The sequence below is a fragment of the Lynx rufus genome, unplaced genomic scaffold, assembly GCF_022079265.1.
Source record: "Lynx rufus isolate CCGP_SWC_20201006 ecotype Redwood Valley unplaced genomic scaffold, mLynRuf1.p SCAF_9, whole genome shotgun sequence".
NCBI classification, from domain to species: Eukaryota; Metazoa; Chordata; class Mammalia; order Carnivora; family Felidae; genus Lynx; species Lynx rufus.
Genome location: NW_025814897.1, coordinates 10,498,092 through 10,510,153, shown reverse-complemented (window position 1 = coordinate 10,510,153; position 12,062 = coordinate 10,498,092). Strand labels below are relative to the sequence as shown.

Below are 12,062 nucleotides of genomic sequence, written 5' to 3'. Positions count from 1 at the left end.
TTTGGCTTTGCTGTTCTGACACACTGGACTGTTTTGTTAGTTGGTAATGCAAATTTTCCAAGACCTCTAAAATCTAATTATGGTCATTGGGAAGCCATTTTCAGGATGTTAAATTAGTGTATTGTATAACTGAGGGAACAGCAGTTCCTGGAGGAGAAAAATATATGCTGAGAAATATAAGAACATCCATGAAATCCATGGATAGAAAGAACTTCCATTTCCTAGGGTGACACTGACACCTCCTGCTGTGACTTGTCCAGCTTTCCTGCTGGTCTCTATTCCATCCTGATTTTTATTCCTAAGACTTATCACTGACTAGTATCTAAGCCATTCATCCATTCATTGGTCAGCCACAAAACACTAATTGAGCACCTGCTGTGTGCTAGGCTCTGCACCAAACACTCTACAGAATTAGTCACATCCCTGCCCTTGACAGCACACAGTCTGATGGGGGAGGTAAACATATATGTAACCTTACAATTGAGTGGATGGGGTTAAGGACAACACGCCAGGTGGTGGGCATGGCAAGGGTACAGCAGGGCAAAAAATTGTTTAAAAGTTCTGCTCAGATTAAATAAATGGAAAGAGGAAATTCTTGGCTGTCTTAATCTCATGAAGATTTTTGTCTACCAGGGAGCATCCAAAGTCTTTATGTGAAAAGGTTAATGGTCAGGAAGGACTTTATGGTTCAGTGCTGTCAAAAACTGAAGTGCGTTGCCATAGAAACCATTCTTCAATTCATTCTCTTTCTGCGTTTCAGACATATTAATCTCTCACTTTCCACGGTAAGCTTTGCTCCTCTTTCATTCTCAGATCTTTAAGTATGCCATTCCCTTTACCTAGGACGCTCCCTCTACCACATCTTCCTTCATCTTGCTGGCTCCCAATCTTTCAGCTCAGCTTGGAGGCTACTTGCTCCAGCAACCCTTCTAGGACCACTGCCACCCACAAACCATGTGGTCCTCATTAGCCTCAGAGCTGTCCCTGCTCTTACACTCTTTGTATTTTTTCCAGGTTTGTCTTTCCAGATTGCCAATAGTAAGTTCCTTGAGGACAAGGGTGTTGTTTGTCTTTATCATCAAATCTCCAGAGTGTAGCAAGTATGTGGTATATGGAAAGACACAGTTGACTGAACAGAGCATTCGTATATATACATTCATTTTCAGAATACAGCAAAAAATAAAGCAATAGCAACTCCATCCTTCTCATAGAATCAAAGTATTCTGCTCTTTCAAGCACATAACAAAGTTCAATAATTTAGTATTTCAGTTGCAAATCAACCCACAAATAAGACTAAATACAAAGGACATGATTGTTTTAAGATAGAAAGGTCAAATTTGGCTATTGGTTTATTTCTTCAATGATAACCTGAGAAGGTAAATAAGGCTCCTGATTGAGAGAACTACTAAGAACCCTTGTTAAGAGCTAAAAAAAAGTGACGGGGCTCCCCACCCAGGGGCCTCACTGGTAGGGTGGCTGTTCTTGACATTATCTGGCTCATGATCTTGAGCCACAATTAAAGTTGTGAAACTCTCCCCACCCCAAAGATGCACATGGACACATATTTAGAAACCTGCTTACTATTTCAGAGGTTCCCTGATCCCCCTGAGCTCATGCACAGACCTCCAACTGAGAAGCCCTGGCCTAGCATGAAGTATCTATGAAGATTCACAGACAGCTATGTGAGCTATGTGTTCTTGAGGACATAGGTCACAAAAAGCAGTTTCTCTTTCCTTCTCAAATCCTCAGGGTGACAGCGACAAAAGCAGCTATGACAGCCACCAGCTGCACCCAGCCACTGACAGATACTGAACAATATGGAAAGAGCATATTGTAAATTTCTTGAGGTCTGGGTCTGTGTCTGCTCTATTTATTGTAGCATCCCAAGTGAAAACAGAACAAGAGGCAAAAACTTGTGGAGATTTAAAAGAGAATGAAAGAACAGACATCGATGAAGACAAAGAGACAGCATTACAAAGAATCAGAAAAAGGTAAGAGGACACAGAGAGACAAAGACACAGGAGAGTCACGGGGAACCAGGATCCAAGGCATTAAGTCTCGTCACCTCCCACATGGCCTTCCCCACAATTAGCTTCAGAGCTGCCATGAGAAGGCACTAAGCTGGCCAACTGTAAAACTGTTTAACTTGTTAGGACTTAAATCAATAAGAACCAGTGTAACATTTGTGCTTCGTGTTCCTCTTATTTACGCAAAAGCCAAACTGAAGAAAAACTCTATTTCTCCAGCCTTAAACATTTCCTCCGGGGAGCTGAGTTCCTTCAAAATCAACAATGAAACGTTGAGGGGGAAAAAAATTAAGCACATCGGCAAAGCTATATTTAGATCAAGCTCAAAGACCCTCTTGGTTTTCTCCTTGTCTCCAGCTGCTTCCAATCTCAGCACAACTCCGCAATTCAATTGCCACCGATTTGCAGCTTCCCATTGGGGCCTCTGGCCTGTCTAAATGCAAGAGCCAGGAAGACTGGCATGGAAGACGTGGACAGCAGCTGCGGGGGCACAAGTCTGGTTCACACCCACCCCTCCAAAGCAGATATCCCTCAGACAAACTTATGCTGACCAATACTGGGGTGTCCTACCCTGCCTTCAAGGCTCTCCTTGGGGGATCCTAAAGCCTTCTCTAAACCCTCGCAGGCCAAGGAGGTGGGAAAGGCAGCATGGTAGTTAAGCGCACAGGGCTGGCTTTCCGTGCCTTTCTGGCTTTCAAGACGTTGAAGCAAGGATGCGGTGGGTGCTCAGGTTTGACCTTCAAGATTTCCCTGGGTCTTCTCATAGGAGCCATGATCAAGTGTGCTGACAACACAGGAGTCAAAAATCTGTCTATCATCTCTGTGAAGGGGATGAAGGGACCACTGAACAGACTTCCTACTGCTGATGTGGGTGACACGGTGATGGCCACGGTGAAGAAAGGCAAACCAGAGCTCAGAAAGAAGGTACATCCAGCAGTGGTAATTCGACAACGAAAGTCATACTGGAAAAAGATGGCATGTTTCTCTATTTTGAAGGTGATGGGGCTCATAGTAAACAATACCGGCAGGAAAAAAAAAAAAAAAAAGGTTCTCTATAACAGGACCAGTTGCGAAGGAGTTTGCACATTGTGGCCCAGGACTGCATCCAATGCTGCCAGCACTGCATGATTCCTTGGTGCCTTTGTTTAAAAAAAACTAAAAATTATTAGCTCGAAAAAGGAGAGAACACAGGGCTGGCTTTGAATCCCAGCTCTGCCTCTTACTACCTCTGAGGCTAAGCCAGTTATTTAGCCTAATTTCCGGCTCTGTTTTCTGAAAAATGGGCAGAATAAAATCTGCCACATAAGGTGGTTGTATCACACGTGACTCTTGGAGGAATGCAGTGAGCAGAATACCTGTTGCATGGTAGAAACTCGGTAAACATCCCCTGATAAGACTAACCCCCCCCCCCCACACACACACACACAAAATGCGGAGCTATGCCTACATAGGAGCGCAAAACCACAAGGACTGAAATGATCCAACAACAGGTCTGTTTCACCACCACTAACCAAGGGGGGTGGGGGGGAAAGCCTCCTCTCCATCTCCAGCGCCGATCACACTACGGGCACTGCAGGAATGCTTGGCAAACGAACACAGTTAGAAGCTAGCGTGGAAAACCGGTTTCTCTCCTGGACTTTCACACTCTCAGGATTTCCGGCCACCGGAAGTGTGGGGTTCCCCCAGCAATTCTCCACCACCAGCTACGTGTCCTATAATTTAACCCAGTTCTAAGGCTATCCACCTGGAGAGCGTGGCAGACGCGGCAGATTAAGGGCTCAGTCCCACGAGACAGCCCTCATCCCCCTTTAAGATGCCAACTCTTGCCACCTGTGGTTTTTAATGTTTATTTTTAAGAGAGAGTGCAAGCGGGCGTGGCGCAGAGAGGGAGACGCAGGCTCTAGGCTCCGCACGGTCAACACAGAGGCTGACGGCGAGGCTGGAACTCACCAACCCTGAGATCGTGATCTGAGCCAAAGTGCGACTCTCGACCGACTGAGCCACCCAGGCACCCAGCTGTCACCTGTACTTCCGACCAGAGAGCTCCACATCAGAGGCTCTCCCCTCGGCCTCCATTCGCCTCATCTGAAGTGGCTCGCAGAACTCAGGCGAGCAAGCTGCGGACCAGGCTACCAGGGTATTCCCAGTTTATTATCACTAAGAGAGGCTATGCATTGCTCCCCCCCTCCCCCCGCCAATCAGGGGGGATACGTTCCAGAACCCGCAAAGGATGCCTGAGGAAAGAACTGAACCCGATATACATGGTTTCTTCCATATATACTCACTTATGATAAAGTTTCACGTAAATTAGGCAGAGCAGATTAACAGCAATGACAAGTAATAAAATACAATTAAACAACACGCTGTAATAAAAGTTAGGTATGTGGTGCTTCTCTCCCAGAATACCTTGCGGTGAAGAACTCCCCATTCTTCCCGTGAGGTAACCGAGCGTAGACCGCATGCGGGCAGGATGACGCGAATGGTGAATGGCGTGGACACTGAGGCGGGGTTAGGCCACCAGGGACCTGCTGACGACTGGTCAGGAGGAGGAAGTCCGGCTTCGGGACCTCCTGGGTAAACCCCAAGTAACTGAAGCTGTGGAAAGCCAAACTGCCAGTAACGGTGGCAGGGGGCAACTACTAAAACGGGAACAGCCAGATGGAAGCGACCTTGGGTACCCCACGTGGGAAGAGCAGCTTCCTCACCCTCCGCCGGGACCTCCACATTCGCCAGCCGGAAGCTCTCCTAGGCTTTTATAAAGCCCTCGGTATCTGGGGAAGATTGATTTCATCATTGACCAATAGCAATGGAGCCTACCTCTAGCCCCTCCCACTTCTCCCGGGAGGGGGAAGCTGAAAGTTCCAATCTACTAATCGCCTAGCTGGTTCCCCTTATAACTAGTTTCCACTTTGGGTTATCTAGAGGCTTTGCAAAAATCACCTCCTTAAGGTAAACTCAGGTGTGGTTGAAAGGGGCTTGTTAGGAATAACAAGACTCCTTTTGCCTCCATTTCTCTTACCACTTAGGAAATTCCAAGGGTTTCAGGAGCTCTGGGCCAGAAACAGAGCGAAGACCAAATAGGTATTTCTTATAAATCACAATATTATAGAAGGATACTACACGGGTAGTATGGGTCGGCTCACATTTCTCCTATCAATATAGACTCAGGAGAGATCCGAGGAACCTACTCGGACTTCTGGAAATTTCTGTCACATGATATCCTTTGTGGTTGGTTCTCTCCCTTGTTTGCCTATTCAACCCCTTGCTGTTTGCAACTAAATCGGTCACTTAGGGGAAGAGATCCCCTGCCCCTGCTTAGGGTCCATGAACTTGGTAAAACCTTCAGCAGTCGGTGGAGGGGAATTAACATTTGCAAGGGCAACTAGTCTTAGCCAGCCAGCGGTCTGGGGTCCTCATATGCATGAGCAATAACACGCCCTGTGTTGTCTTCAAGGCAGAAATGGCCCAAAGAACTACTCAACCGGCTCCAGGAAATGGCTAAATGGCAGGTCAAATTGCCCATAACTTTGATGAGGAGGATGGCTAGATGATTCCAGTGCCTCTCTAGGGAGAAATGAAATTCAGAATTCAAGCATCAAGAAAAAGAATCATAAAAAAAAAAATCCCCTATGCAGAATTTACATCCTGCCGTAAAATGGGCAAGGACTGAGGATGCAAAGGTATCCTCATATTAGCAGAGTGCATTTGTCAGGAAACAACCTCCTCCAGCTGGACCAGACTGTTTGCCTTTCAGATGATTCCTGTCAGGGCCAAACAATCCAGACATTTGCAATTATAGCATATCAATTTGTTTTTAAATTATAAGGCTGCCGGGAAGACTTGACTCCTTGCCGGAAATATGCTGTGCGGGGCTCTGGGGCAGCTGCTATGCAATGTGGTGAGACCACCAATCTGTCCAGACACAGAGGATTTATGCACCTGTGTGTGCAGCCCACGTGGAGACACTGGGCTGGGCCAAGCTCTGATCTGGACTCTCTCACTCCAATAGCACTGCGGCCGGTGAAAATGAGGAAAAGAAATCTCATTTAAAATGGAGTCAGCAAGCCCTGAAGGGGGAGCACTCACACACCACTGGTTACAGCCTCCAAAACCAACAGGGAAGAAGGATGATCACTCCCTGCTCTAGTGACAACTCACAAACCACCACTTGCAGCAAAACACAAACTGCCACACCCGCAAACTCTTGTTCTCCAATGAATTTTTGCTCAAAACAACCCTCCTTAGGGGTGCCCCAGGGCATTCCGTTGGTTGAGATCTAACTCTTGATTTCAGCTCAGGTCATGACCTCATGGTATGTGGGTTCCAGCCCTGCGACCGCCTCTGCACTGACAGCATGGAGCCTGCTTGGGATTCTCTCTTTCTGTCCCTCTCCGACTTGCACTGTCTCTCTCAAAATAAATAAATAAACTTTTTTTTTAAATGCCCTCAAAATTTGTTTTTCTCCAATAAATTTTTGTTCAAAATAACCCTCCTCAAACCTAATAAAAGCTGGCCTTCCCTTTGTCTCTTCAGACTTGTCAATGGTTTTTCCATAGTTTGCTCGTCCTGAATTGCAATTTCATGGCTGTTCCTGAATAAGTTTATTTTGCCAATAAAATAACTGTTTTGTTTTTTAGGTTGACACCTGCAAATGTCTAACATGGCCTTATTCTGACACATGCACAAGTTGCTAGAGACATCCTCCTCAAAGAAACTGAGACTTCTCTAAGTGTCCTTTCAGCGACATGGAGAAGGTTCTTTTCTTTGCTTCTTGGGTGTGTTTACATCCTCTGAAGACATCCCTGTGGGTAGGGTATCCAAGGACTTGGCCTTGAACACACCCTTCCTCTTCATCCACACAGGAAGGGTGCTGTCTGGTCACCCGATACAGAGAAGTGTTGCCTCTCACCTGGAGGACCCCTATGGCCATCTTCATAGAACCAAAGCATAGCCTCTGTTCCAACAGAATCAAGCTCTCCTTTAATGAAGGCCTCCAGAAAGTTTCCTGGTAGCATCAGAGGATAAGGGGAGGGGACTGTCTTGCTAATTTGCCCCTTAGATCATCTGGGATAAGGGGGGTGTAAGATATAAACCTGGAAGAGGTTTCCTTAACTGTACCCTCACTCCCCCAGCCCTCTCTTCTGGAAGCCCTCACTATCCAGCATCCCTCCTCTCTGAGGACATCCCACCACTTCCACATGTAAGGGGTGCCCCAGGTTTGAATCCATTCTATGGGAGGCTCTGATATCAGTTGGATATCAGTGAAGTCATTCCCCATCTGGGCTTCTGCTCACTGCCAGGGGTTGAGGGGTGGCAAAAGCAGGTATTGTCTCCTGAGCCACAACTGTGGTTATTCCCAAGGGTGGGTCTGTCCCCAGCATAGAGGGTCAAGCCAGCCCTGAGCCCTTGGAGGAACAAGGGCAGGCACACTCCATACCTGCTGGGTCAAATATATGTTGCTGGAAATGCAGAGCCAGAATTAACAAGTCTGATGCAGCCAGATGCCCCAAAGGAATTTTTTTCTTCTTATTTTATTCTCACTTATTAAATTTTAAACAGCCCTCAAAGACACTAGCCTAACACGGAAATCAAAGACAACAAAACAATGTGTTTGTTTCCTATTAATATGGTAGCGCTGTCAGTCCTGCTGCAACAAAGCTGTGAGTTACTGAAGAAAAACCGTCTTCTCTGAGCAAACCCAGAGCTGCACTCCTGGGTGGCCCCAGCTGGGCCGGTGTCCCACAGAGGTCACAACCCCAGCTCCCAAGAGCCCCAGCTGCCTGCACTCACATGCAGTCTGCTGCCAGGACAGGCCCAAGAGCCCTCAGATAGCTTCTGGCTGCCTGGGGAACCTCAGGGCTTTAGGAGACTCCCCCAAATAGCCCACTGCCAACCTACATTCTCTGGCACCAGCTGAGTAACCAGCAGGCTTGACAGTTGGAGAGGGTTCTTTAATACTTTCTCGTGAAAATGGACAGAAAGCTCCTAGAAAGCCAGGTGTGGTCTCCAGGGCTGTCTCGAGGTCATTTGTACTCCAGCCTCCATCCTCCCTACCTGAGCTGGGCTCTGTGAGGTATTCCGAAGCAACCTTTTAAATAGAGACCTCTTGAGATACTATGAAAACAAGTTATGCAAATCAATGGCAAGTAAAGTGTGTGATCATGTAACTCATCCAAATTAGGATACTTTTGAGAGCAAGAGTGCTGTAAATCATTAAGCCAACAATATATACAAATGTCAGATCATTATGTTGTACACCTGAAATTAATACAATGTTATATGTCAATTATACCTCAATAAAAAAAACAAGCTTAGACAACATGAGTAAACTGTGACTAGTCTTAGTCTTAGACCCTTGCATCCCACTCTTGAGCTTTCAACCCACCCATGACTCTCTCTTCCAGCCTCCCCATGCCCTAAGCCTCACCCCAAAGGCAAGGGGTCAGGATGGAGGGGACATCTGGATGAAGTCCAGGCTAAGGAAGGGATGAGGGTCACACAGAGGTGACACATATTTGTTGGGGATTTTAAAGGGTATTTTCATTTGAAATCTGGTTTGACAAAACGACTAAGGCATCAGTTTCTATTATGAACATTCCCCTTGGTGACACCCTCCACCCCCACCCCCTGTGACCAGCACAAAACAGACTTTTGTGGGGAGGAAGGTTCTGAAAGGGGAGTCGGCAGCGGCAGACAAGGGGGGTAGAGGGGACCCAAATCAAGCCCCTTCCCATCCCAAGCTTATCCATATCTTGCTCCATGCTCTGTATTCAAGGCTTGGGGCAGCAGCTCTTCCCTGATCACCCTGGGCCAAAAGAGGTTTAGATCCTCATGGGAGTAGAGAGACCAGAGGCCATAGGTCCATCACCTACTGGCAGCTTAAGCAGCTCAAAAGTCATCCTAGGGGGGATGGGTGCCTAGTCCCGGATGCTGAAGCATTGAACTTGTGTGTGTGCTCGTGTGCATGTGTGCTTGGTTGTATTTGTGCTGAAAGGACACAGCCTAGTGGGAGCAGAATTTTCTCTCTCTTGCAGCACTTATAGAGCCAGGAAGAGCAAAAACACTGACGAGACAATCCCCTTCTCTCTTTAGCATAGCCTCAGAGGGGATCTTCCAGAAACCCTCCCTTCTGCTACCCTCTGGAAAGAACACTGTGCAAAGGCCCCTAAGGGTGAACAGATGACCTAAACAGCTCCAGGAGCAACATCTGGGCACAACTGGCTGGTCAGGGAATTGCCCCAATGGTGTTGGGCGGAGCAGATATTTGAAAGGGGGGTTGACAGATGACAGAACTCCTGAAGTCTGCACCACACCTCTGCCTCGTGCAGACATCTACTTAGGTGGTGAGATCTCCCATACTTTCCAGGCAAAGCTGCTGAGGCCGACCACCTCAACTGCCCACCCAGTGCCCAGGTTCCAGGACTGGCAGCTCCACAGGCCACTAATCCTGTAGGAAGTTTCGGGTGATGCCAGTGGAGGCACTGGTCAGCTGTTCCCTTAAGGAAATTGAACTGATATTCAATTGACAGGCGGTTGACAAGAAAGACTGATTTGCTGGCCAGGTCAGGGTGGTCACAGAACTGAAAGCTAGATAGCAGATGTTAGCACCCAAAACTTCTGCCGGTTTGTTTCCCCCAAGGTCAAGCCTAAAAGGCAGGCTAGCCTATCTGTGCCAGGAAATGGAACACCCCAGGTAGAAGAGCAAAGAATAACAAGCCCTCCAGGGGCAGAAGCCACCTCAAGCCACAAATCCAAGTGCACATGTGTCCCGGTGACACTAGTTGAGAAAATTGCTGCCAAATTCTACCTTGTTGCTAAGAACCGAAAGAATTCTTCACTCCAAGCCACAGCAGAGGAAAGGCTGGGGGGAGGTCAAGCGGCATGTGTTACATTCAGGCCAAATGTGGGTGGGCAAGTGGAGGGTTTCCGGAGGGGTGGAGGGTAGCTGATGACCTGCATGCTGCCAGGCGTGGAGATGTTATATGAGGTGTGACACCCATGCTTCCACAGTTCATGAACCAGCCAGGCCTCAAGGCTGTTCCCATGGAGAAGCTCTCAGTACCATTCGCAGCGAGGCTGTCCTTCTGGAAGCAGTGCACGGCCTCAGGCTGAGAGAAGGGACTGGGTACGTGTCTATTGGGATCCACGTGCTGAAATATTGCAAAACACGTTTCACCCTTGTCTCCTCATGTAACTCTGCTTATCTGTAAAATTCTCCTGCTTTTCCCCCTCAGAACCTCTGTGGTACCTATTCCTTGAGCCCACGGAGTTCCGAGGGGAGCACCCAGATCCATGCCTCCCACTCACCTTGGGTAGCTTTTCACATCACTGTCTCACTTCCCTTCCTGCCTAAGGCAGCCAAACGTGAGAGACCCGGACCTCCTGCCATTTCCTGAGCCAGACCACATCCTGACACCAGGCTTGCCGGCTCTCATGAAACGGCTGGTGACCTTCTCAGGCACTTCAAAGGCAAAGCCCCAAGGCCCCCGTGTGCAGGATATTAGTAAATCTCACAAAGTGCCTGACTGAATTTTACCCTGCCCTCCCAAGCACGCCTGATCAAGGAACCCAGCACGTACACAGATCAGCAAAACACAGTGATTGAAGGAATAGCCACTCTCCTTTTTACAATATAGGATTACTGTCCAAAACACCTGTGCCTTTCCGTCTGTGGTTTTCCCCAGATTGGCTCAATACTTACTATTGTGGGGAGCATGCTATCGGGTACAAAGAAAGTAGAGACCACAAGACTCACCAGCCTGACCTCAAGTTGCTTCTAGGAGCCAGCCAGGGATGAATCCAAATGATAATAGAGAAAGGGCCAAACCTCAGAAAACAGAGAGCCATAGGGGATACAGGAGGCACACATGGGCTCATTGGTTTCTCGGGAAAGCTTTGAGAAGAGGCCCCAAAGGGCAAAGCAAACGTGCCCACCCTTTGCAGTAGATGGAACGAGACGCTGGGATGGAGCAAAGAGAACCTGCCATTGTACATCAGCAAAACCCAAGACTACACATACCACTCACTAGCTGAGCAACTTTGGCCGAGTTACCTAACCTTGCGGTGCCTTTTCTTCATCTCTCAAGTGAGAATATTAATCCCAGCCTCACAAGGGGGCTGCAACGATCAAATCAACAAACATTTGTCAAGAGCCCTGTCTGGCACACAAAAGCACTCCAGGAATATTAATTTATTGATTGTGAGCATTGCACGAAGTCATCTCAGCACTAACCCCACACAATTTTCCTTCTGAGCTGCCTCCAGGCTGAGAAGACAGGGCAGGGAGAGGGGAGCAGAGTTCACACCTGACATTCTAGGCCAGGCATTGCTCTCCAGTGGAAAACGATAAACAGCTTTCACTTGATATTACCCCAGAATCCTTCCCCCAGGAGCAAATATTACAGAGTTTAAAAGCAAACTGAAGTCAACATCCAGAACAGAAAAGGCAATATGCATGTACACACACACACACACACACAAACATGCACACACACACACACACACACACTGCACTCCCTCTTTGCATGAAAGGTTGCCATGGAGATTAAACAGAGAAACAGCAAAGACACAGAGGAGCCACTGAAATGGCTATAATTAATTTAAAGCATTAGAAACAATTAAAATTGTATTAAAGCAAGTTCATTTGAACAAGGCGTAAATCAGGTGAGCTGATCACATCAAGCAGGAACAGAATAAAGTATTGCTTTGGGGTGTTGGAACAGGCACCTTCAAAGGAGAGAACTAAATTATTGCACAGTATGCAGGAACAATAAAATATGTAACCTAATTTATCTAATGTTTCTGAAAACAAGATGGTTCTCCAATACTTCCAGTTCCTCTATTACTTTACGCCAGGTTCAAAAACAAAACAAGGACAGAAAGTTACCCCTGATCAAGCAAATGGATCCATGTGTCTTCATCAGTCACTGTGACCACAGATCACTCACCAGGAGAGAAGACGAAACAGGGGACCACATCGTGGAACACCTACTGGACACCAGCCACTCTCTGGGCACACAGCACCATCTGCCTCCT

At 47.4% G+C, this 12,062-nt stretch overlaps 1 pseudogene; it reads left to right on the top strand.

Annotated features, from left to right (window-relative positions):
• The first annotated feature begins 521 nt into the window (after window positions 1-521).
• Window positions 522-3,155, top strand: LOC124505077 (60S ribosomal protein L23-like; annotated as a pseudogene).
• The last annotated feature ends 8,907 nt before the right edge of the window (window positions 3,156-12,062 follow it).